Source organism: Ascaphus truei, chromosome 13 (genome assembly GCF_040206685.1).
Source record: "Ascaphus truei isolate aAscTru1 chromosome 13, aAscTru1.hap1, whole genome shotgun sequence".
Taxonomy (NCBI): Eukaryota; Metazoa; Chordata; class Amphibia; order Anura; family Ascaphidae; genus Ascaphus; species Ascaphus truei.
The window spans coordinates 45,723,292-45,750,198 of NC_134495.1; the positions used below are offsets into that span (position 1 = coordinate 45,723,292).

Here is a 26,907-nt window from a genome sequence, read left to right on the forward strand (position 1 = left end):
GTGTTCAGTGTGTCTGTGTATTACAATAGCTGTGTGTGTCAGTGTTACAGTGTGCCTGTGTATTACAATAGCTGTGTGTGCCTGTGTATTACAATAGCTGTGTGTGTCAGTGTTACAGTGGGTGTCTGTGTATTACAATAGCTGTGTATGTTAGTGTTACAATGTGCCCGTGTATTACAATAGCTGTGTATGTCAGTGTTACAGTGTGTGTCTGTGTATTACAATAGCTGTGTATGTCAGTGTTACAGTGTGTGTCTGTGTATTACAATAGCTGTGTATGTCAGTGTTACAGTGTGCCTGTGTATTACAATAGCTGTGTATGTCACTGTTACAGTGTGTGTCTGTGTATTACAATAGCTGTGTGTGTCAGTGTTACATTGTGTCTGTGTATTACAATAGCTGTGTGTGTGTCAGTGTTACAGTGTGTCTGTGTATTACAATAGCTGCTGTATGTCAGTGTTACAGTGTGCCTGTGTATTACAATAGCGGTGTGTGTCAGTGTTACAGTGTGCCTGTGTATTACAATAGCTGCTGTATGACAGTGTTACAGTGTGTCTGTGTATTACAATAGCTGTGTGTGTCAGTGTTACAGTGTGTCTGTGTATTACAATAGCTGCTGTGTGTCAGTGTTACAGTGTGCCTGTTTATTACAATAGCTGTGTGTGTCAGTGTTACAGTGTGTCTGTGTATTACAATAGCTGTGTGTGGCAGTGTTACAGTGTCTGTGTATTACAAAAGCTGTGTGTGTCAGTGTTACAATGTGCCTGTGTATTACAATAGCTGTGTGTGTCAGTGTTACAGTGTGTCTGTGTATTACAATAGCTGTGTGTGTCAGTGTTACAGTGTGCCTGTGTATTACAATAGCTGTGTGTGCCTGTGTATTACAATAGCTGTGTGTGTCAGTGTTACAGTGTGCCTGTGTATTACAATAGCTGTGTGTCAGTGTTACAGTGTGCCTGTGTATTACAATAGCTGTGTGTGTCTGTGTATTACAATAGCTGTGTGCGCCTGTGTATTACAATAGCTGTGTGTGCCTGTGTATTACAATAGCTGTGTGTGCCTGTGTATTACAATAGCTGTGTGTGCCTGTGTATTACAATAGCTGTGTGTATTTAATGTGACTAATGACACAGGATATCAGATCTTTACCTTCCTGCAGCCATGCGTCGGTGGGAAGGGGTGTGGTTATCAGAGCTCGGCAGTGATTGGTTGTACCTTTCATGATGTCATGGCTTTATGCATTACTCTGGGACTTGTAGTTCCTCTATCTATAAACACCATTATATTGGAAGAACAGGACTACAGCTCCCAGAAGCCCTGTCATGAAGTGAGAGATCATATGACAAGCAGCAGCTACTGTAACAATGTGCAGGAAGAAGCTGAAGAGGGGAGTCTGGCTGCAGTCACATTGTTTTCATATATATGATGACAACATAAAATATCATAGCTTTGCAATTTAAAAAAAAAGCAAGTACAACCAACTTCACACTGAGGAGACCCATTATGGTTGAAACATGTCTGTGGGTGTTTTGACTTGCTTTGCATCTAATCCCATGCTGTGCTTAAAAGCTGTGTGAACAGCATTGCATTTGCTTATATGAGCTCCATGTGAATGGATATTCCAGGCAAAAGGTGACACCTTGTGTGCTCATTTGCATGTCATTTCCCAGAATCCCTTGCTGCAGTGGGAGCACTGTATGCTAGGTGATAATGGTGACAGGCAGGGTTGCAGACCTGTCGTAAGACATGTGAATGTGCTCACAAGTGATATTCTTTATTGGCTATATGCAATACGGTGGAGTTTTTTTGTTGCCTTTTTCACCCACCATAACTTAAAATGTGTATATATATAAATATATGTAGCCCCGAGGTAAATTTGAAATCCCTGGCCCCTCTCCGCGAGTGCCGTGTGGTAGCGGGTGCCGCCGGAGGCTGCGACGGACCCGCCGGCACTTCGCGAGGGTGGGGGCCAGAGCAGGGAGCAGATCGGAACTGTGGTTGCCGGGGACGCGATCGGGCCGTCGCTAGGGCCGCGATCGCGTTGCCACCGGCTCGGCGGCCTGTGCAGAGGGCGCCGCCATTGAAGGGGGTCTCGCGCATGCGCAGTGCTCGCGTAGGTGCAGGAAGGCCCCAGGGAGATCGCGCGAGAGTAGGACAGGAGAGGAAAGGATTGAGGCGGCCATTAGGGGTTCGCGCATGCGCAGGGCAAGCGCGCACGCGGCCCCAATGCTTAGACAGCCCCCTGGGAACTACAATTCCCAGGAGGCTTAGGGAAACAGGCATCAGGTGCCTGAGTGTGGCCAATAGGGCTGGAGGAAGCTCAGCCCGGGAATATAGATACATTTCCCGGGCTTTGCATGCGTCAGTCAGGCAGAGGAGAAGGAAGGAGTAGGAAGGGTGCAGGGAGCGCGTGGCTCCTGCATCAGGTAAGGGTTCTCCCTAGATCCCCAGGCAGGCCCCAATTCCCGGTAAGGGCAGGGGGTAACTGAAGAGGGACGGCCATAGCTAGGGAGGTGACCCTTAGGTGTGGAAGGTGCAAGTTTGGCAGTGCCACAGCGGATAGGGCTGTGCGCACTGGCAAATAGGCACAGCGTGAGAGCAGTGGATTTGCTGCGGGATCCAGGTGGCTGTGTGTGATTGCAGCTGTTTGTGTGTGTTGTCGCTGCATGTGCTGGGCGCAGTGCGTGCAGTGTGTGAAGCGTGTGTGGATCCCTGCAGGCTGACAGTGTGAGCGGTGTGTCAGCTGCAGGTGCTTTAGGAGTAGCTAGTTAATAGCTAGTTGTTAGTTACAGATAGGACTGGGTAGCTAGGGGAAGGGGGGCAGGTTATGGTTCCACAGGCCCTAGGAGTTTTCCCTAAGCCATCCCAGGTTGCGGTTCATCAGGGACAGGCCCTAGGTTAGGGTTGCTGTCACTCTAGGAGTAGTTAGCGATAGGAAGGGATAGCGGCGGTTGCTGTTCCCATGCGGTTGGTGTTGCCGTGATCCGGTTGCAGTTCCAGTGGAGCAGTGGGACCCTCGTTGGGGTCCACCGGCAGAAGTACCTGGAAAGGATCAGACGGACGTCTGACCCTTTTAGAAGAGAGTTGCGGTCCCGAGCATCGGAGTGCTCGGAAGGTATCTCAAGTATTCTAAGTGCACCAACTGGGCCCTAGCTTAATTTAGTGACTGCGCAGTCACCCACGACCTTCCGTAGGATTGCGGGACATTGGGTGTGGGGGATCACAGGACACTGGGTGGGGAACACCAGACATTGGGCTGATGTGATGCGGAGAGAGCATCTGGTTATGTTATGTGATGTTATGTAATGAGTTATATGTGTGTGTGTTAAGTAAAGTGTTAGTTGTTGGTTTATCGTATACGTGTGTTATTGTATTTCTTACCCAGGGCTATCTTTCATAACGGGGGATCCTGGGTAAGTGGAGGCGCTGCACCAGGTAATGGTAAGGGTTTCCCCAGGCTCCCAGCTAGCGGAGGCTCAGATCTCCTGGAGCCACAGGTGTTATGCAGTTACCAGTAATCCCTTAGAGCAGGTGTGTTGCAGGGAAAGGGACCGGTTAGACCACGAGGGGCCAATGTGAGATTGGGTGGGTCGGCCGGTTCACAAAAAGGGTTACATTTGGAGGCGCTGCTGAGAGATCAGACCTGGGGTGCCCTGTATGTTTTTTTTTCTAATTTGTGTCCTATTTTTGTTTCGCCATGGGGAAGCCCTCAAGGCGGAGGAAGCCACGTGCTAAGTTCCCGGCCGCGCGGGAAAATGTTGCCAACAGTTATCCAGGACTGGCGGGAAAACCCGAGCCCCGCCCCCTCACTGTGAGTGACTCAGTACCGAGTTTGCAACATTCCCCAAAAGACTGTGCTGCCCCTCCTCTAGAGTCCACCAGGGGGAGGGAGTGTCTTGAGCAGAAATCAGAAATTTCTGTCCCCCCTAAGGAAAGCAAGGGATGCCGAGAAAACCACCCTTGGCTGTATAGAATCGTACGGGCCCCCCATTTAGTCTTGCCAATGGTGGTGTGCCCGTGTGCGTTAAAAGAATGGAAAGCGATGGGTGGCTGGCTGGACGGAGCATCTGAGTCACCAGTTGCCCTCACGCTGACCGTGGTAGACGGGAAAGAATGCCTGCACGGCCGTCTGAATGACTGTGAGTGTGGCGTTGGTGAGCTGACCCAAGGGCCTAAGTGTCCTGACTGTGCGGCGCAGTTCCTGCAACCCAAACCGCCAGCGGCAGAGGACTCTGTTGCAGAAATGGAGTGTTCCCTCCCCGAGGAGGAGAGAGACTGCCAGGGGTTACACCCTGATGTGTATGAGCCCTGGAATTTGCCAGGAATGGAGATCACGATGCTAATGTGCCCCTGCCTGAGTGAAGCCCTTAAAGATGGAGTCGAACCGTCTCAGTTACAACTAGGTTTCAGGCCAACTGAGGTGGACGGAGAAACATTTACCCAGTGTTTTGGCCTCAATTGTGGCTGTTCCCGGAGGGAGGCACTGGCGTGGGAGCCCCAATGTGAGTGTTGCGCGGCCTGGTTCCTAAAGCCTATCCTGCCCCACGCGGCGGAACCAGCCGAGAAAGAAGAGGAGGAGCCGGACCTCCCTCCTACAGTAATTGATACTTGTCCTCAGTTTGTTTTGATTCCAGAGGCCTCCGGGGACCCGTGTGTCCAGACCACTGTTGCAGACCCTCTCAAAGGGAACGTGCAAATGGAGGAGCAGGAACCTCTGATGGCGGAACCTGCGGAGAAAGAGGCGCCTGATGGTGCTACCGAGGTGGGTGAAGCCGCTACTAATGCTTCTATTTCAGCGATGGAGGTGGTGGAGGGCCCGTGTGCCCACATGAACTTTCCAGATGCTGAGCCGGAGCCGCTGGAGGCGGAGCTCCAGATGTTGGAACCCCAGATGTCGGTTCCAGACCCGGTTCCCGAGCAGGAACCCCCGAGACCAGAACCACAGATCCCGGAAGGCCAGGGTAAGGTGTTTGTACCCCCGCCCATGTGTGATGAGTCCAGCGACCAACCGAGCGTGGTGATGCGCCTGCCGGCGGACCACTCCAGTGAGGTCACCGAGGCAACCACCTCAACTGATGCAGACCATGATGTGGGCCCGTGTGCCCTGCAACTGCCAGTCCGGTCTACCACCGAGGTACCAGCGGTCCCAGGCTTGGGATCAGTACCTGCCGACAACGATAGGGGTAAGTTGACTGCCCCAGGGGTGTCGGGTGTGAGCTCCCCGGTGATCGTGGGGCCTGGTGACTCCAGAGGTAGGGTCACCCGGGCGATGGGCTCACCCCGTCATCGCGTCCTGGTGGAGGTGTCTCCCCCAGAAGATCTCTGCAGATCGTGGAACGAACTCGACCTTATCCAGGGATCCGGTGTAGCGGACCGGAGCGACACATACTCCTGTGAGAGGAGTCTCCAAGCGGGCCTACCCGAAGAAGTGGTGCCGTCCGCGGAAGAAGTCACCGTTAAAGGGATTGCTGACAAAGACAAAGACAAGGACAAAGACTCTGTTGAGACCGCTCTGGTAGTTGTGGCCTCTCCCAGGTGCGCGATGGAGCGCTATGTTCGCCATGTGGTGGACCGAGGAAAGAGACTGAGCCTCCCTGTCTCCCGTGAGACGAGACCGGAGTATCCGGCAAGGGTCAATACCCATGACCCCGTACATTTTTTTCTGCGAGAGGGAGAAGGTGGGTTGGTGTCAGGGACAGGTCTTGAACTCCAAAAGACTCACAGGAGTCAAGGTGGGATACCCTCACCCAGTCTGTTAGGGGCACTCCACTCTGAAACTCAGCTGGCCTCGGGTATCCATGCGGGTATGTTGGGTACAAATGGGAAATTGCTTGTATGTGATGTACTGTTTACTATGCATTTTTCATTATATAACCCACTGTATGGTTGCTACCCAAGCGAGGGCGTTGGGATTCTGCAAAGGGGAGATTGTAGCCCCGAGGTAAATTTGAAATCCCTGGCCCCTCTCTGCGAGTGCCGTGTGGTAGCGGGTGCCGCCGGAGGCTGCGTCGGACCCGCCGGCACTTCGCGAGGGTGGGGGCCAGAGCAGGGAGCAGATCGGAACTGTGGTTGCCGTGGACGCGATCGGGCCGTCGCTAGGGCCGCGAACGCGTTGCCACCGGCTCGGCGGCCTGTGCAGAGGGCGCCGCCATTGAAGGGGGTCTCGCGCATGCGCAGTGCTCGCGTAGGTGCAGGAAGGCCCCAGGGAGATCGCGCGAGAGTAGGACAGGAGAGGAAAGGATTGAGGCGGCCATTAGGGGTTCGCGCATGCGCAGGGCAAGCGCGCACGCGGCCCCAATGCTTAGACAGCCCCCTGGGAACTACAATTCCCAGGAGGCTTAGGGAAACAGGCATCAGGTGCCTGAGTGTGGCCAATAGGGCTGGAGGAAGCTCAGCCCGGGAATATAGATACATTTCCCGGGCTTTGCATGTGTCAGTCAGGCAGAGGAGAAGGAAGGAGTAGGAAGGGTGCAGGGAGCGCGTGGCTCCTGCATCAGGTAAGGGTTCTCCCTAGATCCCCAGGCAGGCCCCAATTCCCGGTAAGGGCAGGGGGTAACTGAAGAGGGACGGCCATAGCTAGGGAGGTGACCCTTAGGTGTGGAAGGTGCAAGTTTGGCAGTGCCACAGCGGATAGGGCTGTGCGCACTGGCAAATAGGCACAGCGTGAGAGCAGTGGATTTGCTGCGGGATCCAGGTGGCTGTGTGTGATTGCAGCTGTCTGTGTGTGTTGTCGCTGCATGTGCTGGGCGCAGTGCGTGCAGTGTGTGTGAAGCGTGTGTGGATCCCTGCAGGCTGACAGTGTGAGCGGTGTGTCAGCTGCAGGTGCTTTAGGAGTAGCTAGTTAATAGCTAGTTGTTAGTTACAGATAGGACTGGGTAGCTAGGGGAAGGGGGGCAGGTTATGGTTCCACAGGCCCTAGGAGTTTTCCCTAAGCCATCCCAGGTTGCGGTTCATCAGGGACAGGCCCTAGGTTAGGGTTGCTGTCACTCTAGGAGTAGTTAGCGATAGGAAGGGATAGCGGCGGTTGCTGTTCCCATGCGGTTGGTGTTGCCGTGATCCGGTTGCAGTTCCCGTGGAGCGGTGGGACCCTCGTTGGGGTCCACCGGCAGAAGTACCTGGAAAGGATCAGACGGACGTCTGACCCTTTTAGAAGAGAGTTGCGGTCCCGAGCATCGGAGTGCTCGGAAGGTATCTCAAGTATTCTAAGTGCACCAACTGGGCCCTAGCTTAATTTAGTGACTGCGCAGTCACCCACGACCTTCCGTAGGATTGCGGGACATTGGGTGTGGGGGATCACAGGACACTGGGTGGGGAACACCAGACATTGGGCTGATGTGATGCGGATAGAGCATCTGGTTATGTTATGTGATGTTATGTAATGAGTTATATGTGTGTGTGTTAAGTAAAGTGTTAGTTGTTGGTTTATCGTATACGTGTGTTATTGTATTTCTTACCCAGGGCTATCTTTGTTTCAATTTTTTTTATTAGACAGTTATGACATTACAGGGTATAGATAATACAAACAGTAAGCCCGTCTAATACACATTTTTTTTTTTTTTTTTCCTTAACTGGGAAGAGAAGAGGAAAGGCTCAACGTCTCCCTGACCATATGTGGTCCAACGGTGCGGCGCGAGCATGGAAACAGAGAGGGGATAGAGAAGAGAGGGGGGGTGGGGTGGGGGGGGGGGGTGGGGAGGGTGTAATGGGGAAAGGTCTTATTCCCTAGCTTCTTGGCAGTTCTGGTTTGGATCTTGGTGTCCATTGGGTCTCTGATCTGTTAAGGGGTGTTTCGTCTTAGGAGCGCCATGTGGGTGTACCATGGATCCCAAATATTAGTGAATGAGGTAGAGGACCTTTTAAGGAAAGCCGACAATTTCTCCATGTCCATTACTTCTTGCACCCTTTTTATTATTGTTTGTTTGGAGGGGGGAGACACTTTCTTCCAGGCGGCAGCCACCGCACATCTGGCCGCCGTAAGAATAAAGGAGACTAATTTTCCTGTTGGCCGGTCCAGATAGTCTAGTGGCCTGGCCGGCAGGTAGGTCAGCGGTTCAATGGGTATTGTGAGGTCTGTGACCTCCTCTATTAATTTTTGTGTCGTTTCCCAGTATTTTTGAATTTCCGGACATGTCCACCAAATGTGGGCCATGTCCCCCTTTTGACCGCAGCCTCTCCAGCATAGATCGGATGCCAGGGGGTAGATTTGATTTAGTCTGGCTGGGGTAAGATACCAGCGGAACATTATTTTGTAAATATTTTCTCTGATTGTGGTACATATAGAAGTTCCTGAGGCATTTTCCCAAATACTTTCCCAGTCCTCTCGGTCTATAACTATGTCCAATTCTGCTGCCCAATGCAGCATATAGTCATGTGTGGGGGCTTCTGTGCCCCTCTCTAGCTCCGCGCATATTTGTGTTATTAGACCTTTCTGGTGAGCTGTTTCTCTGCAGAGCCGCTCGAAACCTGTGAGAGGGGGAAATTTCAATGTTGGGGATATTGTTTGGATAAAGTGTCGAATTTGTAAATACTTGAACACGTTCAGTCCTATTATTCCATATTTGGCTTGTATGTTTTGATAGCTCAGGAACTCCCCGAAGCTCAAGAGGTCGGCAATCACCTTGATGTTTTTGGTTTGAAATTGGTCAAATTGTCTGGGCTCACAGCCAGGTGGGAATTTCGGATTTTTGTGAATCGGTATAAGTTGAGATTGTGGTGTTGTGAGCTTGTACTTGAGTTTGCTTTTCGTCCAGGTCTCCCATGTGTGTCTCATTGGGCCTAGTTTAAATTTGCTATTCTGCATGTCCTCCTTGCTCAGGGACCAAAGGCAAGCCGGCAGTGAAGGCGTTCCGGCATATTGTGTTTCAATATCCAGCCAACAATATTGGTTTGGGTTTGCGTTCCAGACTACCACCTGTCGCAGTTGGGCGGCTAGGTAGTATTTTGTGATGTCTGGGACTCCCAGTCCTCCTCTCCCCCTTGAGGCCAAGAGAACTGTTCTAGGGACTCTAGGTTTTTTACCTTGCCAAATAAAGTGGAAGATTAGTTTTTGGATATTTTTTAGTTCCGAGCCAGGGATGTGGACCAGGAGAGTCTGGAAGTAGTATAGTAATCTAGGGAGTATGTTCATTTTAACCGAGACCATTCTCCCGATCCATGATATTTGATAACCTCCCCATTTTTCTAAATCTTGTTTGATTTTATGGAATAAGGTCGGATAGTTATGTTGGTATAGGGATTGGTAGTTCCTCGATATCTTAACCCCCAAGTATTTGATACAGGAGGAGCTCCAACGGTAATTGAAGTTTAGTTTGAGGAGTTTCACCTCTGGCTCTGGCAGACTTAGATTTAGGGCTTCTGACTTATCATTGTTTATTTTGTATCCTGAGATTTTTCCAAAATCCCGGAGTTCTTTTTGAAGGTTGGGTAGGGAGATTTGGGGTTTGGAAAGGGTTAGTATGACATCATCCGCGAATAGGGAGATTTTATGCTGCCTGTTTCCAATTTCTATTCCTTGGATGTCCGTATTGAGTCGTATTGCTGATGCTAGTGGTTCTATCGTTAGCGCAAAGAGGAGAGGAGATAGAGGGCATCCCTGTCGAGTCCCATTTGTTATCTCGAATCTGTGGTTATTGCCCCCTGGTAGTTTCACTGTGGCTGACGGGTTTTGATATAGTCTACGGACCCCCTCTAAGTATGCGTCTTTAAAGCCAAATTTGCGCATAGTCTGGTCCAAAAATTGCCAGTTTATTCTATCGAACGCCTTCTCTGCGTCCAGGCTTAACAGGAGTGCTTTGGTGCCTGTGAGGTGAACATGGTCAATGATATTAATTATTTTTCGGGTATTGTCTGAGGCTTGTCTCCCCGCGACAAATCCTACTTGGTCGATATTAATTAACCTCGGTAATATTGGGTTTAGCCTATTTGCCAAAATTTTGCTATATAGTTTGAGATCACTATTGAGGAGGGAGATTGGACGGTAGCTTCCACATTGCATCGGGTCTCTGCCATCCTTATGTATTATAGCCAAATTGGCTAGAGACATTGTTGGGGGGATTTGATTCCCTTCCATAAAATAATTGAATATTTTTAGTAGATGCGTGGATAGGGTTGGCAAGAACCTTTTATAGTAAATATTTGTGAAACCGTCAGGGCCAGGAGACTTAGTAAGCTTTAGTGATTTGACCGCCTCTTCCAGTTCCTCTTTTGAGATCTCAGCATTGAGGACTGTGTTTTCCTCCTCCGTCAGTGAGGGGAGTTGGCATTTATTTAAATATTGAGTAATAGATTCTGACGCTATCGGTACAGGTCGGCCGTTTTTAGCTCTCAAATTGTATAGTTCTGTGTAATATCTTGTGAATTCCGCTGCAATCTTGCTTTCACTATATTGAATCTCACCAGACCTACTCTTGATCGCCGTTATTTGGGATCTTTTTTGTATCCCTCTTAATTTACTAGCTAAGAGTCTGTCAGCTTTGTTGCCTTTGTCATAGTATAGTTGTTTGGTCCATTTGAGGGCCTTTTCAACGTCCTCCAGCTGGGTTTGTCTAAGCTTTGTTCTAGCATCTATTAATGACTTGTATATTTTTTTTGAGGGATGTGCTTTATGAGCTTGCTCTATTGCTTTTATGCTTTCTGCGAGTTCTTTGATTAGCGCTTGGCGGGCTTTTTTCCTGTGGGATGCGATGGAAATAAATTTCCCTCTGATAGTTGCCTTATGGGCTTCCCATAGGATTGCTGGAGAGGAGACTGTTCCCATATTGAGGGAGAAATAGTCCTTAAGTGAGGATCTGACTTCTCTCTCGATCTCTGGGTGATTTAGTAGTGAGTCGTTCAGTCTCCAGGTGTACGTTGTTGTTTTTTCAAAGGGGACTGACAGAGTCAAGGTGACCGGGGCATGGTCTGACCATGTGATTGAGCCAATGTCTGATTCTATGGCTGCCGCCATCACATTTTTGGTGGTCAAGATGTGGTCTATTCGAGAGTAAGTCTGGTGAGGTGCTGAGTAGAATGTGTAGTCTCTCTGGCCCTGATGTTGGGTTCTCCAGACATCCACCAGTGAGAATTCGCTCATGATTTCCCTGAACCTTTTCCCCTTGATCTGGGAGTGGGTTTTGCGGGGGGGGCCCATGTTGGTTGATCTGTCCTCGGTAGGGTTTAAGACCATATTAAAGTCTCCTCCCACTATCATCGATGACAGATATCCCGGGTCAACACCCTCGAGAACAGCTTGTAAAAACTCTGTTTGGTTCTCGTTTGGGGCGTATACATTGATCAGGACGATTGCCGAGCCCGCTAGGGAGCCATATACCATTAGGAATCTACCCTCTGGGTCCATTGTTGTTCTGACATGATTAAATGGGGTGCCTTGTCTGATAAGGATAGCCACACCCCTCTTCTTACTACTAAATGATGCAAAAAAGCAGGTCGGGAATATTTTTTTGAATAAATTTGGGGGGTCCTGTGATGTGAAGTGGGTCTCCTGTAGGAATATGATGTCTCCCCCTGTTTTTTTCATATCGTTGAGTGCAAGTCTCCGTTTTCTATTATTTTGGAGCCCCTTAACATTCAGTGAGCAGATTTTTATTGGGGCTGTGGATGTCATTGTGATTTTGTTGTGGCTTGAGGACCCAGGATCTCCCCCTTCCCACTGGAGGGGATCTTGCTTTTATGTCCTAGGTATGTATTACTTCGGAAGCTGCTTTGTTTATGGGGTAGGGATGTGTCTTGTCTATATTTTCTTTGGTAGTTGTTTGTGTGGTGCCAAGGAAGGGGGGGAGGGGGGGGGGAATGAGGGGGAGGGAGGGTGGTTAAAGATCCGCTGGGACAGAGTCAGCGGATAGAGAGCAGATAGGATTAGGGCCTTTTCAGGTCCTAATATTGTGTTGCCAGACCTAGTGAAGGCCGGCATTTGGGCAGATGTGCCCATCTAGGGAGGTTCCGGCACCAGTGACCGGCGTGCAACCGAGGGGTCCAGACCCTATGTTGCTAGTGTGTTGCGCTTTCCCTTTTTCTGTCGTCATGTTTCGGTTTTAGGCTGCGTCGTGTTTTACTTGTATGGGGGGGGGGGGGGGGGTAGTGAAAGGGAAGGAAAAAAAGAAAAAAGGGGGGAGGGTGAGCACCCAAAGAGACGTTCAGGTTGTGAGTGTTGAAGTCGCTGACGCTGGTTGTATGGCTCGGGTTATTTTACCATTTTGGTGAAGTATATAAGGGTGCGTATTTCTCTGTTGGTTGCTTAGGGCCGGTTGGCAGCGTTCTACTGGGGCGGTGGGGGGCGGGGAGCACAGGGGCGGGTGGTGGGGGTAGGACGGGGGGGGGGGAGTTGAGGGTGGGGGGCGTCCTAACTTTCTTTCTTCTCTATGTTGGTAGTTATGGGTTAGGTCTGCCTTTTATTGGATCTGTATGTGTTGTGTGTAGTTTCCTAAACACAGCCCATACTAGTACACAGTCAGTTTTCTGGTTTAACATATACAGACGGATGTGCCTGGTAGGTAACATAGTAAACCTGCGTTGATCTACATCTCGTTATTGTCATGACATGCAATACATTTGGTCTGCTTGTTTAAACATTGCGATATAACCCTGGTATATAATGTTTCAAATCTACCTTAACATAGATAACAATATGGGTCTGACACGGAATACAACTTCGTCGCGCGAGCGCCTCCTGATCTTTGATCCTGAGGTATGTTATAGCAAGCCTGGGTTAACCTATTTTATTGGGTCTGTATGCATTGTGTGTAGTATCATATACGTTGTCTATTATTAGTACACAATCAGCTTTCTGGTTAACATATACAGAGAAATGTTCCTGTTAGGTTACATAGTAAGCCTGCCCTAACCTACACATCGTTATTGTCATGGCATGTAATACATCGGCGCTGTTTCTACATAGCTACGTGATCCTGGCATTTAATATATCAAATCTACCTTGACATACACAACAGTACAGGTCTGACAAGGGACATATCACAATCGCACTGATACCCCCTGCGTTATGATGCCGAGGTGTACCATTGCAAGCCTGGATTTACCTATACTGTGATGTGGTCCAGGCATGCAGCATGGTAGACCTGTTTCGTCATGCGCAGTAGGTAACCTGTCAATGGCTTACAACGACCCATACAGCAGTATCTGTATGAGAACCTGATAATTTCGCCCTGGCATATACATCTGAGTACTCTTGTCTAGTATCCTGGCACATTTACGGTACAGTCTTGGGCAGCAGCCTGTCTCGGCTACAGCATGAGGGAGGGGGGGGGGAGAGAGGATAGGGAGGGAAGGGAGTGTGGGGGGGGGAAAGGTGGGGGTGGGGAAGGTGGGGAGGGGGGGAAAGGTGGGGGGGAGGGGAGGTGGGGGGGGAGGGATTGAGGAGGGACTCCTATTCTTAGATTTTGCTATCGGCTTGGAACATTGAACATATACGCCCCTAGGAATCTCATTGTTCTTTTTAGTCAAAATTATTTTAAAGTTTTATGTCTGCAGCCCATGGTTTGAATGGGTCGCAGACCAAGGTATCTTTGTATTGTCCAAGTTCTTTTCATGTCGATATGGGTCTCATGGGGGGGGGGGGGGGGTCGGGTGTCAAGGCATGGGGAGGCCTTCTGTGGCCGGGGGGGGGGGATGGGGGGGGGCAGGCCCGTGTTCTCCCGACAGTGGCGTGACTCTCTGATCGCCGCAGTGTTATACAGGCAGTAGTACTCACGGTTACCGTTGGGGTCACGGTGGGGTGATAGGGGGAAGACAAAAAAAGCGGAGGGGGTGATCCGACCGGATGTCCTGGGTTCCCGTCTGAGTGCTCGCTTCTTCCGCTCCCGTGAGGGCCGGTCGGTTGTCGGGGCCTCCGGGAGGGGAGGGGCAAAAGGATCCTGCGTTCCCCTCGCGACGGCGGGTCTTGGCTCCACATTGTCTCAGCTAAGCTTCAGCGTCGGGGCTGTCGGTGTGCACGTCCGTCCTCATTGCTGCGGCCGTTCCGGTGTGCTGTAAGAGGCTTTGCCGCCTCCAGGTGCTCGCCACGTTCACTCTCCGGTCGGCCGCCTGCCGCGTCTCGACGTCATCCGCTCCGCTGGTATCGGCAGCCGTCTTTGATGCGGAGGATCAGGTTTGCAGGTCTGTGGGTTCCTTGGGGGGTGAAGGGGGGGGTAGGGGGGAGAGGTAGAGGGGTGGCGGGCGGGGGGGGGGAGGTGTGGGTGGGGAGGGGAGAGGGGGGGGAGAGAGGGGAGGGGGGGGGGGAGAGAGGGGAGGGGGGGGAGAGAGGGGAGGGGGGGGGAGAGAGGGGAGGGGGGGGGGAGAGAGGGGAGGGGGGGGGGAGAGAGGGGAGGGGGGGGGGGGAGAGAGGAGGGGGGGGGGGAGAGAGGGGAGGGGGGGGGGGGGAGAGAGGGGAGGGGGGGGGAGAGAGGGGAGGGGGAGGGGGAGGGAGGGGGGGGGAGGGGGTTTCTGATGTGTTTGAGTGTTTAGCTGATTTCTGGTAGACGCTTTGTGATGGCCTTGTTTGGTGGGTTTTCAGGGTCTTCACTTGACTCTGCCTTGTCTTTGTCCTGCCAGCCTTTCGGATGTTCTTGCTGGCGGGTCTTGTGTGTCCGGTTCTTGGACTCTGGAGGGGTTCTTATCCCATTCTGCTGGCGGGTTCAGTCCAACCGTTTTGGCTAAGCGCGCCATATCCTCTGGGTGTCTGATGGTATGGTATTTCCCGTTTTTCTGCACCAGCAGTTTAAACGGGAAGCCCCAGTTATATTTGATTTCTTTTTCACGCAGGAGTTTGGTTAGAGGTTGCATCTCTTTTCTCCTGAGCACCGTGCGTTTAGACAGGTCGTTATATATTTGAAGATGGTCGCCTTTGTGGGTGATAGGTTCTTGCGCGCGGCATGCTGCCATGATTTGCTCTTTTATTGTATAATGGTGGACTCTTGCAATCACGTCTCTAGCTCTGTTGGGGTCATCTGACCTTGGTCCCAAGGCTCGATGTGCTCTGTCCATTTCACACTCACTTGGAGTAAGGTCAGGGCAGACGGATTGGAAAAGGGCCAGGATGTAAGGTTTAATCTGGGCTGGGAGGACCGATTCTGGGATCCCTCTGATCCTGATGTTTTGTCTTCGTTCTCGGTTTTCCTGATCCTCTATCTGGTCTTTAAGATTACTCACTTCGGCCCCCAGTCGGTAGATTTCGTTCGCGGCGTCTTCTTGGGCCTGTGTTGCGTCAGCCATTTTTATTTCCAGCTCCGCGGTGCGCTCTGAGAGGCCCGAGATCTCCTGTTTCAGTTCAGAGACCGCAGCTTTAAGGTCCGCTTTGAGTGAGGCATGTAGCTTGTTCAGCATTGATGTTATTAGCTCCTGCATGTAATCCTGCGTTAGGGCTTCGTCTTGCGGTGGTGGTGTGTCGGTGCAGTCACGCTCCATTGCCGCTTGCTTGGCCCCGCGTGGTGTGGGGCCGCCGCCATCTTGGCTTCTTGTGGCAGCCTCCGAGCTCCTCTGAGAAGGGGAGAGAAAACGGGCAATTCCTGGGCCCGATTGGGCTTTTTGTTTGCCTGCCATTGCCTTCTCGAGGGTTTCCTCTAGGTTTTGAGCTGTTTTGTGGTGATTTTTTTGGGGTGGGAAAGCGCTGCTTTTGTAGTTTTATGCTTGGGTCTAGGGAGCTCCTCTGCTACCCGACCGTTCTCATCGGCGTCCTGGACACGCCCCCCACCCAGGGCTATCTTTCATAACGGGGGATCCTGGGTAAGTGGAGGCGCTGCACCAGGTAATGGTAAGGGTTTCCCCAGGCTCCCAGCTAGCGGATTCTCAGATCTCCTGGAGCCACAGGTGTTATGCAGTTACCAGTAATCCCTTAGAGCAGGTGTGTTGCAGGGAAAGGGACCGGTTAGACCACGAGGGGCCAATGTGAGATTGGGTGGGTCGGCCGGTTCACAAAAAGGGTTATATATATATATATATGAGCAACAAGAAAAAGAAGCCCAAAAGTATAGCACTCTAGTATACCATATGAGATTTCAAAAATACATTATTTATTTATTTACTGTCACAAAACATAATAAAAGATAGCATAGAATTTTAAAATAAGCATAGATCCCCTGTACGTAAACCACAGCACTTGCTCACTAGCATGTGAGTCATATAGGACACAAAATCTCAATGAGAAATAGCAGACAATATGGGTCTGAAGCAAAAAGGAAGTGGCTATGCAAGTAACTCACAAAAACAATGTTAAGGAAAGGACTGAGACCAAAATTACTATATAAAGTCAACCACTACACAAAATATCATGGGATAAATAAAGTGTGGATAATAGTCCCCTAGCATGCTCAACAAAGCTATGCACAAAATCAATGCTGTAGAAGAGACATAGTAATTGAATATAGGTCCAAGTATGTAAGTTTATTTTTTATTTATAAAAATATTTTACCAGGAAGTAATACATTGAGAGTTACCTCTCGTTTTCAAGTATGTCCTGGGCACAGAGTAAAACAAATAATACATGGTTACAAGTACAGTTACATAAATGAGCAGGGTCACGTGAATCCAGGAGGATACCTCTGCCACTTTAATTGCTGTATTGGTGGTGAGGAGTATTTGAAATGGCCCTTTCCATCTGGGATGAAGAGCGTGCTTGCGTAGGAAATGTTTGACCATTACCCAGTCATCTTCCTGGAGATGATGCTGCTTTGTGTTTTCTTTGGTAGACTGTACTGCTTGGACCTGAGAGTGAAAAGACTTAAGAAACGTCATTAATCTTACACAATACACGCTGATTAAGTCATCAGTCAGAGCATGATCATGCATCATTAATTCTAATGTGCCGGCACAAACCATTGGCCTACCCATTATTATTTCATGAGGGGTTAATCTAGTCTTGGCCTGATGAGTGCTTCTGATCGCCATTAGTGCTAAAGGGAGAGCGTCTGGCCATTGCAATTTCGTTTCTGCACAAATTTTACTGATTTTACTCTTTAGGACCCCATTGGTCCTTTCAACTTTGCCAGCGCTCTGCAGATGATAAGGGCAGTGCAGGTGATAGATAATACCTAGGACCTTTGCTAGATCCAGAACTATCGCAGCAGTGAAATGTTTACCTTGGTCTGAAAAAATATGCTGAGGAATTCCATATCTAGGAATGAACTCCTGCAGTAGCTTTTTAGCCACTGAGTGCGCGTCAGCATGTTGACACGGATATGCTTCAGTCCAGCCTGAACATGCAAACAACAACCAACACATAGTGATAGTGTAGACTACGTGGCATTTCAATGAAGTCAATTTGTAAATTGCGAAATGGGCCCTGGGGGCACGTGACTTTTCCTGGACCAACAGAAACATGTTTTCCAATGTTATGTAATTGGCAGATGTGGCATGCAGCGCAAAAATCTTTTATCTTGGGGCCGATGTGTGGTGCAAACCAGTCTTTTCTGATGGATAACAACATTCCATCCCCATGTATGTGCGATAAACCATGTGACATGCGAATTATGTATGGCTCTAAAGAGGGAGGCAAAACTGGTTTATCCTCAGGGCCTCCAAACCACAACTACCCTTATTGTTGATAACCCTTGCGTGTCCAGTCTTGGGCTACCTCTGTGGTTAACAGTTTATAGAAGGAGGATAAATCAAGTGGTATGGTAATGGGTGTCTCTGGATCAGTGGGTGTAGTAAGAGCATATGCCTGGACATATGGCCTTAGCGCTGCTTGCTTTGCAGTAGCATCAGCAAAAGCATTACCTTGGGATATCTCATCTTTCCTGTTTGTGTGTGCTGCTACTTTAATAACTGCCAGTGTATTTGGTAGTAAGAGTGCATTGAGCAAATTCCTGATGTGTTCCGCGTTATGAATAGGTGAACCTGTTGCTGTGATAAATCCTCTAAGCCTCCAGAGAGCGCCAAAGTCATGTACTACCCCAAAAGCATATCTTGAATCCGTATAAATGTTTACATTCTTCTGGTCTCCTATAATATATGCTTCAGTAACAGCCTTCAATTCTGCTATCTGAGCAGAAAAATGCGAGGGGAGGGAATCACTCTGCAAAACCTGCTTGCTGCTAACTATGGCATAGCCTGAACATCTCTTCCCTGCAACTTTAAAATAAGAAGACCCGTCGACGAAAAGGTCTAGGTCTACGTTCTCAATAGGACTTTCAAATAGATTAGCCCTAACAGAGGTGAATATGTCTATCTCAGCCATATAGTCATGTGGGGCCCCCTCCTCTGGCAGAGGAAGACGTGTCGCTGGATTAAGTGTGATGCATCGGTGGACGGTTATATTTTCAGATCCCTGTAATATATCTGGTAAGTCTGCTGTTTGTTAGCTGTGTGGATCTGCGTAAAAGTAGTGTAGAGACAGCATGGGGCACATATAGTTCTAGGGTATGGCCCTGGATGATAGATTGTGCTGTGTCAACGAGACCTGAAGCAGCTGCTATGGCACGAAGGCACGAGGGAAATGCTTGTGCAACAGCATCAAGCTTAGTGCTGTAGTAGGCCACTGGATACTGTCGGCTGCCATGAGTTTGAGTTAGAACTCCTGAGGCATGTCCTTTGTTTTCATGGCAATACAGTGCAAAGGGTAATGCATAATTAGGCAAAACCAGTGATGGAACTGACATTAAGCACTGTTTTAGTGTACAGAAGGCTAGTTCTGCTTCTTCAGTCCAAGGGACTGGTTCAGCAACCCCTTTGCGTGTTAGTTGCTGTAAGGGCTCTGATATGTGTGAAAAATTAGGGATCCACTGTCTACAGTATCCTGCCATTCCCAGGAAACCCCTTACCTGTTTTTGTGTCTGCGGTCTGGGTGTATTTTGAATAGGTGTGATTCTGTCAGGGTTAATGGACCTTAGGCCTGGTGAAACAATTTGGCCTAAATACAGTACTTTACTTTGAAATAATTGCAACTTTTGCCTATTAACTTTATGTCCTTTGGGAGCCAATACTCTCAGTAAAGCTACAGAGTCTGTTTTACATGCTTATAGTGTTTGCGAAGCTAACAACAAATCATCAACATACTGGATTAGGACTGGGCCCTCTGGCAGACAAATGTCCTGTAAATCCCTCTGCAAAATCTGTGAGAATAATCTTGGTGATTCTGTATACCACATTGGGAGGGAGGTGAAGGGGGGGAGGGAGGTGAAGGGGGGGAGGGAGGTGAAGGGGGGAGGGAGGTGAAGGGAGGGAGGTGAAGGGGCGGAGGGAGGTGAAGGGGGGGAGGGAGGTGAAGGGGGGGAGGGAGGTGAAGGGGGGAGGGAGGTGGATGAAGGGGGGAGAGGGAGGTGAAGGGGGGGGGCGAGGGAGGTGAAGGGGGGGAGGGAGGTGAAGGGGGGAGGGAGGTGGATGAAGGGGGGAGAGGGAGGTGAAGGGGGGGGGCGAGGGAGGTGAAGGGGGGGAGAGGGAGGTGAAAGGGGGGGGAGAGGGAGGTGAAAGGGGGGGAGAGGGAGGTGAAAGTGGGGGGAGAGGGAGGTGAAAGGGGGGAGAGGGAGGTGAAAGGGGGGGAGAGGGAGGTGAAAGGGGGGAGAGGGAGGTGAAAGGGGGGAGAGGGAGGTGAAAGGGGGGAGAGGGAGGTGAAAGGGGGGAGAGGGAGGTGAAAGGGGGGGGAGAGGGAGGTGAAAGGGGGGAGAGGGAGGTGAAAGGGGGGGAGAGGGAGGTGAAAGGGGGGGAGAGGGAGGTGAAAGGGGAGGGGAGAGGGAGGTGAAAGGGGGGGGAGAGGGAGGTGAAAGGGGGGAGAGGGAGGTGTAAGGGGGGGAGAGGGAGGTGAAAGGGGGGGAGAGGGAGGTGAAAGGGGGGGGGAGAGGGAAGTGAAAGGGGGAAAGGGAGGTGAAAGGGGGGAGAGGGAGGTGAAAGGGGGGATAGGAAGGTGAAAGGGGGGGAGAGGGAGGTGAAAGGGGGGAGAGGGAGGTGAAGGGGGGGAGAGGGAGGTGAAAGGGGGGGAGAGGGAGGTGAAAGGGGGGGAGAGGGAGGTGAAAGGGGGGGAGAGGGAGGTGAAAGGGGGGGAGAGGGAGGTGAAAGGGGGGGGAGAGGGAGGTGAAAGGGGGGAGAGGGTGGTGAAAGGGGGTGGGAGAGGGAGGTGAAAGGGGGGGAGAGGGAGGTGAAAGGGGGGAGAGGGTGGTGAAAGGGGGTGGGAGAGGGAGGTGAAGGGGGGGAGAGGGAGGTGAAAGGGGGGGAGAGGGAGGTGAAAGGGGGGGAGAGGGAGGTGAAAGGGGGGGAGAGGGAGGTGAAAGGGGGGGGAGAGGGAGGTGAAAGGGGGGAGAGGGTGGTGAAAGGGGGTGGGAGAGGGAGGTGAAAGGGGGGGAGAGGGAGGTGAAAGGGGGGAGAGGGTGGTGAAAGGGGGTGGGAGAGGGAGGTGAAAGGGGGGGGAGAGGGAGGTGAAAGGGGGGGAGAAGGTGAAGGGGGGGAGAGGGAGGTGAAGCGGGGGAGGAGGTGAAGGGGAGGGAGAGGGAGGTGAGGGGGCAGGGAGGTGAAGGGGGGAGAGGGAGGTGAAGGGGGGAGAGGGAGGTGAAGGGGGGAGAGGGAGGTGAAGGGGGGAGAGGGAGGTGAGGGGGGAGGGAGGTGAAGGGGGGAGAGAGAGATGAGGGGGGAGGGAGGTGAAGGGGGGAGATAGAGGTGAAGGGGGGGAGAGGGAGGTGAAGGAGGGTAGAGGGAAGTGAAGGGGGGGGAGGTGAAGGGGCGGAGGTGAAGGTGGGAGGGAGGTGAAGGGGGGAGGGAGGTGAAGGGGGGGTGAGGGAGTTGAAGGGGTTGGGGTTACGTGACAATTAATGAATCCTGCGGACGCTTGCTCCGCCGTCCGGCCATTCCCCCGCTGTCTTGGCCGGACATTTGTTCACCCCCCCCCGGAACCTTCCGTCTGCTGGAGATGTTCATCAGACGGAGGCGCGTGTACTGCCCCGCGGATCTGAGGCGGGAGGCAGCGAGTTTGCAATTAGTGTGGTACGGGTGAGGGGGGTGGGCTGCCCGCTGCCCCTCCCGGCCAGCCGTTCCGCCGCTTGGTCCTGGCCAGTTGAGGCGGGGGGCACCGGGGTGTGAGGCGGCAGGAGGCACCGGGGTGTGAGGCAGCGGCCCTGCGGCAGGGGTGTGAGCTGGGAGGCAAGGCGGGAAGAGATGCTGGAGGCGCAGGGGTTTGAGGCAGCGGTTTACTTACTTACCTGTGCGGGAGGTGTGGTGTGTGTGTGTAAGGGGTGTGTGTGTAAGGGGTGTGTGTGTCAGTTGGGTGAGGCTGCGGGTGAGGAGAAGAAGAGAGTGGCAGTTGGGTGACGTCATAGAGCCACCAATCTGATTGGCCAGAGGCTGAGGACCAATTAGATTCACCACATCTAACACCAACCTCACAAATTTCAATTTTATATATTAAGATATAAGAGAAGAGCAAATATAGTGCAGATGGTAGGTACTAGTGATATATCAGTCTGTAGGCTCTTAAAAGGTTGCACTCACAAAACTTGCAGATGTTAAAGATATGTCAGAGATTCTTCTCTCTCTGACTGGAGCCCTTTGGTAGATGGATATAGTAAATCTCAGGATATCTCTCAGTGTGTATTGATGTCGTCGATGATTCAGATGCAATATTTCAGCTGGAGGAGCAGGAAGGTCTATCGTGAGTAGCGCTACTCAACACCTATTGCAAATTGTCACAGGGCTACCACACAAGGCTGTTCAACTCCTGAGAGTCTTATCTCAGCCCACACATGTATTTTCTCATAAATAAGCCTTAAACTTGCCTCCCACATAGTTTGTGGCTGCGATAGGGACTTGCCCTGCATAGCAATATTAGTGTTAGGGAAACAGGGAGACGCCGCACAGGTTGTTGCAGCCTGTGGTCCCGGACACAGATCGCCCTACATTAATAAAGACATTATTTACGGTGTGTGAGCAGGGGGTTTCCTGAGCTGAACAAAGTTTATTTCAGCCTCGGGGACACCCAACTTTCCGAGATACAGGCCGGTACAGGCGAGTATGGGGTGCCGGTATCCCTCTGCTTTGTTTACATCCCACATGGATTTTAACATGGAGGAGATACCGGCGCCCCATACCGGGGCCTGTAACTCGGGAAGCAGGGTGTCTCCGAGGCTGAAATCAATGCGGTTGAGCTCCGGAGACCCCCGCTACATTTCTGTAATGTTAGAATTTTAATAAAGCCCTCTCGATCGCCTGTGAGAGGCGCGCAGTTAGAGTGACTGATTCAGCCTGTCTCTTACTGCGCGTCTATTACAGAGAGGCAGACCCCGGTAGGACTCACACAGCAGGGACTCCTGCTGTGTTACTCCGATGGTAAGAAGGAAGGTCCAGGCACTGAAAAGAAATATTTAATCCAGCATAAAGTCCAACGTTTCCACTGCGTATAAGCAGTCTTTGTCATGGTAACAGCAGCTCTTACATGGACAAAGACTGCTTATACGCAGTGGAAACGTTGGACTTTATGCTGGATTAAATATTTCTTTTTTTATTGCAAATACCGAGTGCCTGGACCTTCTTTCATACCTATGTGACTTCTTGGGGACTTTATGCAGCAAAGAATGAGAAATGAATCTCTTTATGGTGCTTCTAAATACAGGATTGTGCAATGATGGCAATATAGCCTAGGAGTCCGGGGTATATCAGTTTAAATGAGCAATAAAATGCGGAGTCCTCATTAAGAAAACACCCACATTTGGTTTTAATAACGCGGATTTTGAAAAGCTGTGGATTCAGACGTTAGATGATTGCTCATTTAAACTGATCCAGATTATTGTTAAACAAAAAACCAAAGAGATCACGTCATTGGCTAAGGAGATTGAATTACTACAGACGAAATTGAAAGCCTTTGAAGATATGGAGCATTTTGAGAACAATGACCAGATCCTATCCAAAAATTTAGAACAGATAGAGAAAGAGATTATTCTTAAAAAACAGAGCAAATTTGAACGTGATAAGCAAGATTATATTAGAAAACAAGTATACGTATGGCAGAGAAGGCCAGTGACAAATGCTAACAGGGGTAGATAAGATAGATCATTCTCAGGCTCCAAAGAAAAAGAGAAATCCGCCACAAATCCCAAAAAATCTATTTTGAAAAACAAATATGCTGAAGTGTCTAGTTTTGAGTCTGATGCTCCGGATGGAGAAACATATCGGTTGCTTTTGACCAGATCACAGATACATGGAGATCGAGTAGTCGCAACAGGGAGGACAATAGGGATCATCCCATTCCGAGTACATCTGGACAGTCAGTCAATTGGAATCATACGCAAAAAGAATCAGAGCCAAAAAACTGGTCTGGAAGAGGACGAGGCGATCAAGGAAGAAACAGGGTGCGAGGAGCAACAAAACGGAAAAAATATTCATAGATTCAGCAATTGATAATGTTATCAACATTTCAGACAAGACTCTGACCATCAGCCAACTAACCCTTTTGAATAAAGGTCTGAATTTTGCACCATTGAATAACTTCAACCTCTTCAACAACACCATTGACAATGCTTTATACGTAAATTGTGCCTAAAATTTTTTTTCTCCTCAAGGTCAGATGCAGAGCCGATCCAAGAGATGACATCATCTTCCTCTTTATCTGATGAGAACTTGATACTTGATCCTCCTCATTCTCTTTCCACCTTCAGGGAGCTTAGTGTGATATCGGATATGGAGGGATTGTTACTTGAACAAAATGATAATGCACAATGTAATGATATACCTATGTCTAACTTTTTTATCCATCAGCATACAGACTTTAGGAAAAAATCCAAGTTTATCCCATACACATCTAAGGGTCCCTATATCTCCACTTTTGAGAGACTGGTGGAACAAGATCTTAAATAGCTGGCTGACGGTTGCTCTTCCATCAGCTTCCCCCATGATAACTTAACACATGAAGAAAGAGTTGAATTAACCATTCTTCAAAACGACCATTCAATAGTCATTAAGAATGCGGACAAGGGGGGAGCGGTGGTGGTGCAATCCTCATCCAGTTACCAACTAGAAGCACTTAGACAACTGAACGATGTTTGTTCATACAAAAGGCTAGGGAGTGACCCTATGGCTAACTTTTTAAGGGAGTTAAAAGACTTGTTAGACTTGGGGGTGATGCTGTGCGTTCTCAACAAGAAAGAGTTCGATTTCTTGCTGTGTACGCATCCCATCGTCCCGGTGTTCCACCATCTCCCAAAGATCCATAAGTCATTAACCTGCCCGCCTGGTAGGCCCATAGTGGCTAGCATTGGATCTTTGGGAGATGGTGTATCACGTTATATTGATGGTTACCTTCAACCGCTGGTTCACTCATTGCCTTCCTTTCTGAAGGACTCTAATCAACTTTTGATGGACCTACAAGAGGTCCAGTGGAAAACCTCTTACAGTTGGGCTACTATGGACGTCATGTCGCTTTATAGCATTATACAACATAATCAAGGGATTTCTGCTGTTCAACATTATCTTCATCTATCCAAATTACCGATTACACTCTGCACATTTTTGATTGAATGTATCACATTTTTATTAACACATAACTATTTCACGTTTGATTCACAATTCTTTTTACAACTTAAGGGCACTGCTATGGGGACTTCATTCGCACCATCTTATGCTAATTTGTTTATGGGTTTCTGGGAATCTATTTTTATTTTTAGTGATCATAACCCTTTTAGAGAGCACATTATCTTTTACAGGCGTTATATTGACGATCTGTTCTTCATTTGGGATGGTGATTTTCTTTCTTTTGAAGCTTTCTTTAACACTCTTAATATTAACCAATACAATCTCACATTCACTTATGATTTTGATATTCAACACATTGCATATTTGGACATAATGTTGTATATAGATGTCAACAAAGTTATTCAAACGGACGTCCATAGGAAGCCCAATTCACGTAATGCGTTTTTGATGGCAAGTAGCAATCATTCCAGGCCTCTTAAGAAGGGGATTTTGAAAGGGCAATTTTTGCGACTTAGAAGGCTTTGCTCCACTGAGGAATCCTTTGATATTCAGTCTGAGGATCTGGTTCAAAGATTTCTCAAAAGAGGTTACAATAAAGTTCATATTTTGGAATCCCTTGATGCTGTCAAAACTCTTGATCGTGCGGATCTCTTTACTAGTAGAAAGAATTACAAAAATAAGGGGAAAAGAACCACGATGACCAAGAAAATGGAGAATAGGGCCCCCTTTTTTATAACGCAACAGTGTAAGTAGGCAGACTCCATTAGACGTATCATTTACAAGCATTGGGATACCGTAACATTGGATAAAGATTTGCAAAATGTAGTCAAAGATGGACCAAAATTTGTTTTTAAAAAAGCAAAATCATTGGCAGGTTTTTTGTCACCAAGTTTGTTTCGTTCAAATCATCCACAACATATTTCCAATATACCAAAAGGCTTCTATAAATGTGCCCATTGTGTGGTCTGTCAATATGCCACGCCGCTGAAAAGTATCCATACTTTAAAACCTAAAAGAACTATAAAAGTATCTACATTCATTAATTGTAATTCTAGCTTTATTGTGTACATACTAAATTGTGGGTGTGGCAAACACTACATCGGATGCACCATTAGACCTTTGAAAATTAGGATAATGGAGCATGTCAGAGCTATAAAAAACCGCACCACTACACATCCGGTGTCACGTCATTTTGCCCATTGTTCGCAGGGGGGTATCCAGAACTTCTCTTTTTCGGCTATTGAGCATGTTCCTCCACCCATTCGGGGTGGTGACAGACTGAACATGCTCAATAGACGTGAGATGTTCTGGATCTTCAGTATGGATTCCCTATACCCAAATGGGATTAATCAAGATTGGGAACTGATACATTTTTTATAAAATCATTTCATTTTCTAACATTAGTTCTATTTTTCACAAATAATTTTTTATTATTAATATTTATGTTCATCATTATGTACATTAAACATTAGTACTATATACACTTTAATCAACATATTTTTATAGAATTAATATTTTTATTAATATACTTCGACTTTAGGTTTACTTTGATATCCACTACTTTGATAGGATTGAGTTAATTATATAGTTTATTGTTGGGTTAGAATAATATAATTTTTATAAATATACTTCTCAAATTTTCTGTGTAAATATTATAATTATACATATGTATCTCTTTAACTTTATTGTTATTGCTATTATTCTTTCTTTTTGTATGAGATTAGTCTATTTTTCTGTTTTGACTTAGCTTAACATTTATTTATCTTATAATTATTATGTATAGTGACATTAGACATAAAAATACTATAAAGAGTGATGGGTCTATTGATGGGTATATTTCTTCATGTTCCCATTTATCTATTAAGAGTTCCATTTATTTATATTCATTTTATATTTCCTTATATGTGTTGTTTCTTTTTGCAATATGTTTCTTATTTATCTCTTTATTTAGCATGTTACAGTTTTTTTGTCATTCTCTGTTATAGTTTAAGTTGTAAGTCGTTACCAAGGTTTATGAACCTGGCTTTGTATGCAGTTTTCTGTACTACCGCCTTTGCCTTTTCGGCACGGAGGTGTTTCTACCCTATGAGGCCACCTTAGTTCTTACGGGGACTCAGCTTCAGTCAGATTTTTGACTGATTTTTGGCGCGAAATCACTTCCGTGGTGAATGGTATATAAGGGGGATCAGTGGGGACATGGGTCACTCTTTGATAAAGCGCTACTAAAGCGCGAAACGTGTTAGAGGACCCTTTTAATGTAGCTTTTGCTACCATGCATTTTGATTAAAGCATTTTTATTTCTCATGGATCTGCCTCCAGCCCTATTTTTTGCAGTGCTCCACCATCTTTCCACGCATTCTTGGGGACTTTGTAGGACGATCCCCCTCGGCCCGTGGGCACTGGCAAGTTATACCTATCATTGCTGTACTGAGTGTGTGCCAGATCACCCTTCTCCATTTGAGTGTTACTCCGATGGGCCATTATGTCGGCAACTGACCATCTCAGGTCCACCTCGTGGCTTAACGCAGGATGTTC

The 26,907-nt window shown here is 48.8% G+C and overlaps 1 protein-coding gene across 2 annotated transcripts in view; it reads right to left on the bottom strand.

Annotated features, from left to right (window-relative positions):
- LOC142465280 (uncharacterized) overlaps positions 1 to 26,907 on the bottom strand; it is a 133,754-nt gene that overhangs the window by 67,738 nt on the left and 39,109 nt on the right. Inside the window, exon 1 of one of the 2 annotated variants that reach the window (XM_075569288.1) lies at positions 1,150 to 1,224. The exons of the other annotated variant lie outside the window; for it this stretch is intronic. The gene's annotated coding sequence lies outside the window, so the exon portion shown is untranslated. Of the gene's footprint in view, positions 1 to 1,149; positions 1,225 to 26,907 lie in introns of those variants that run through there. 2 annotated transcript variants of the gene reach the window in all.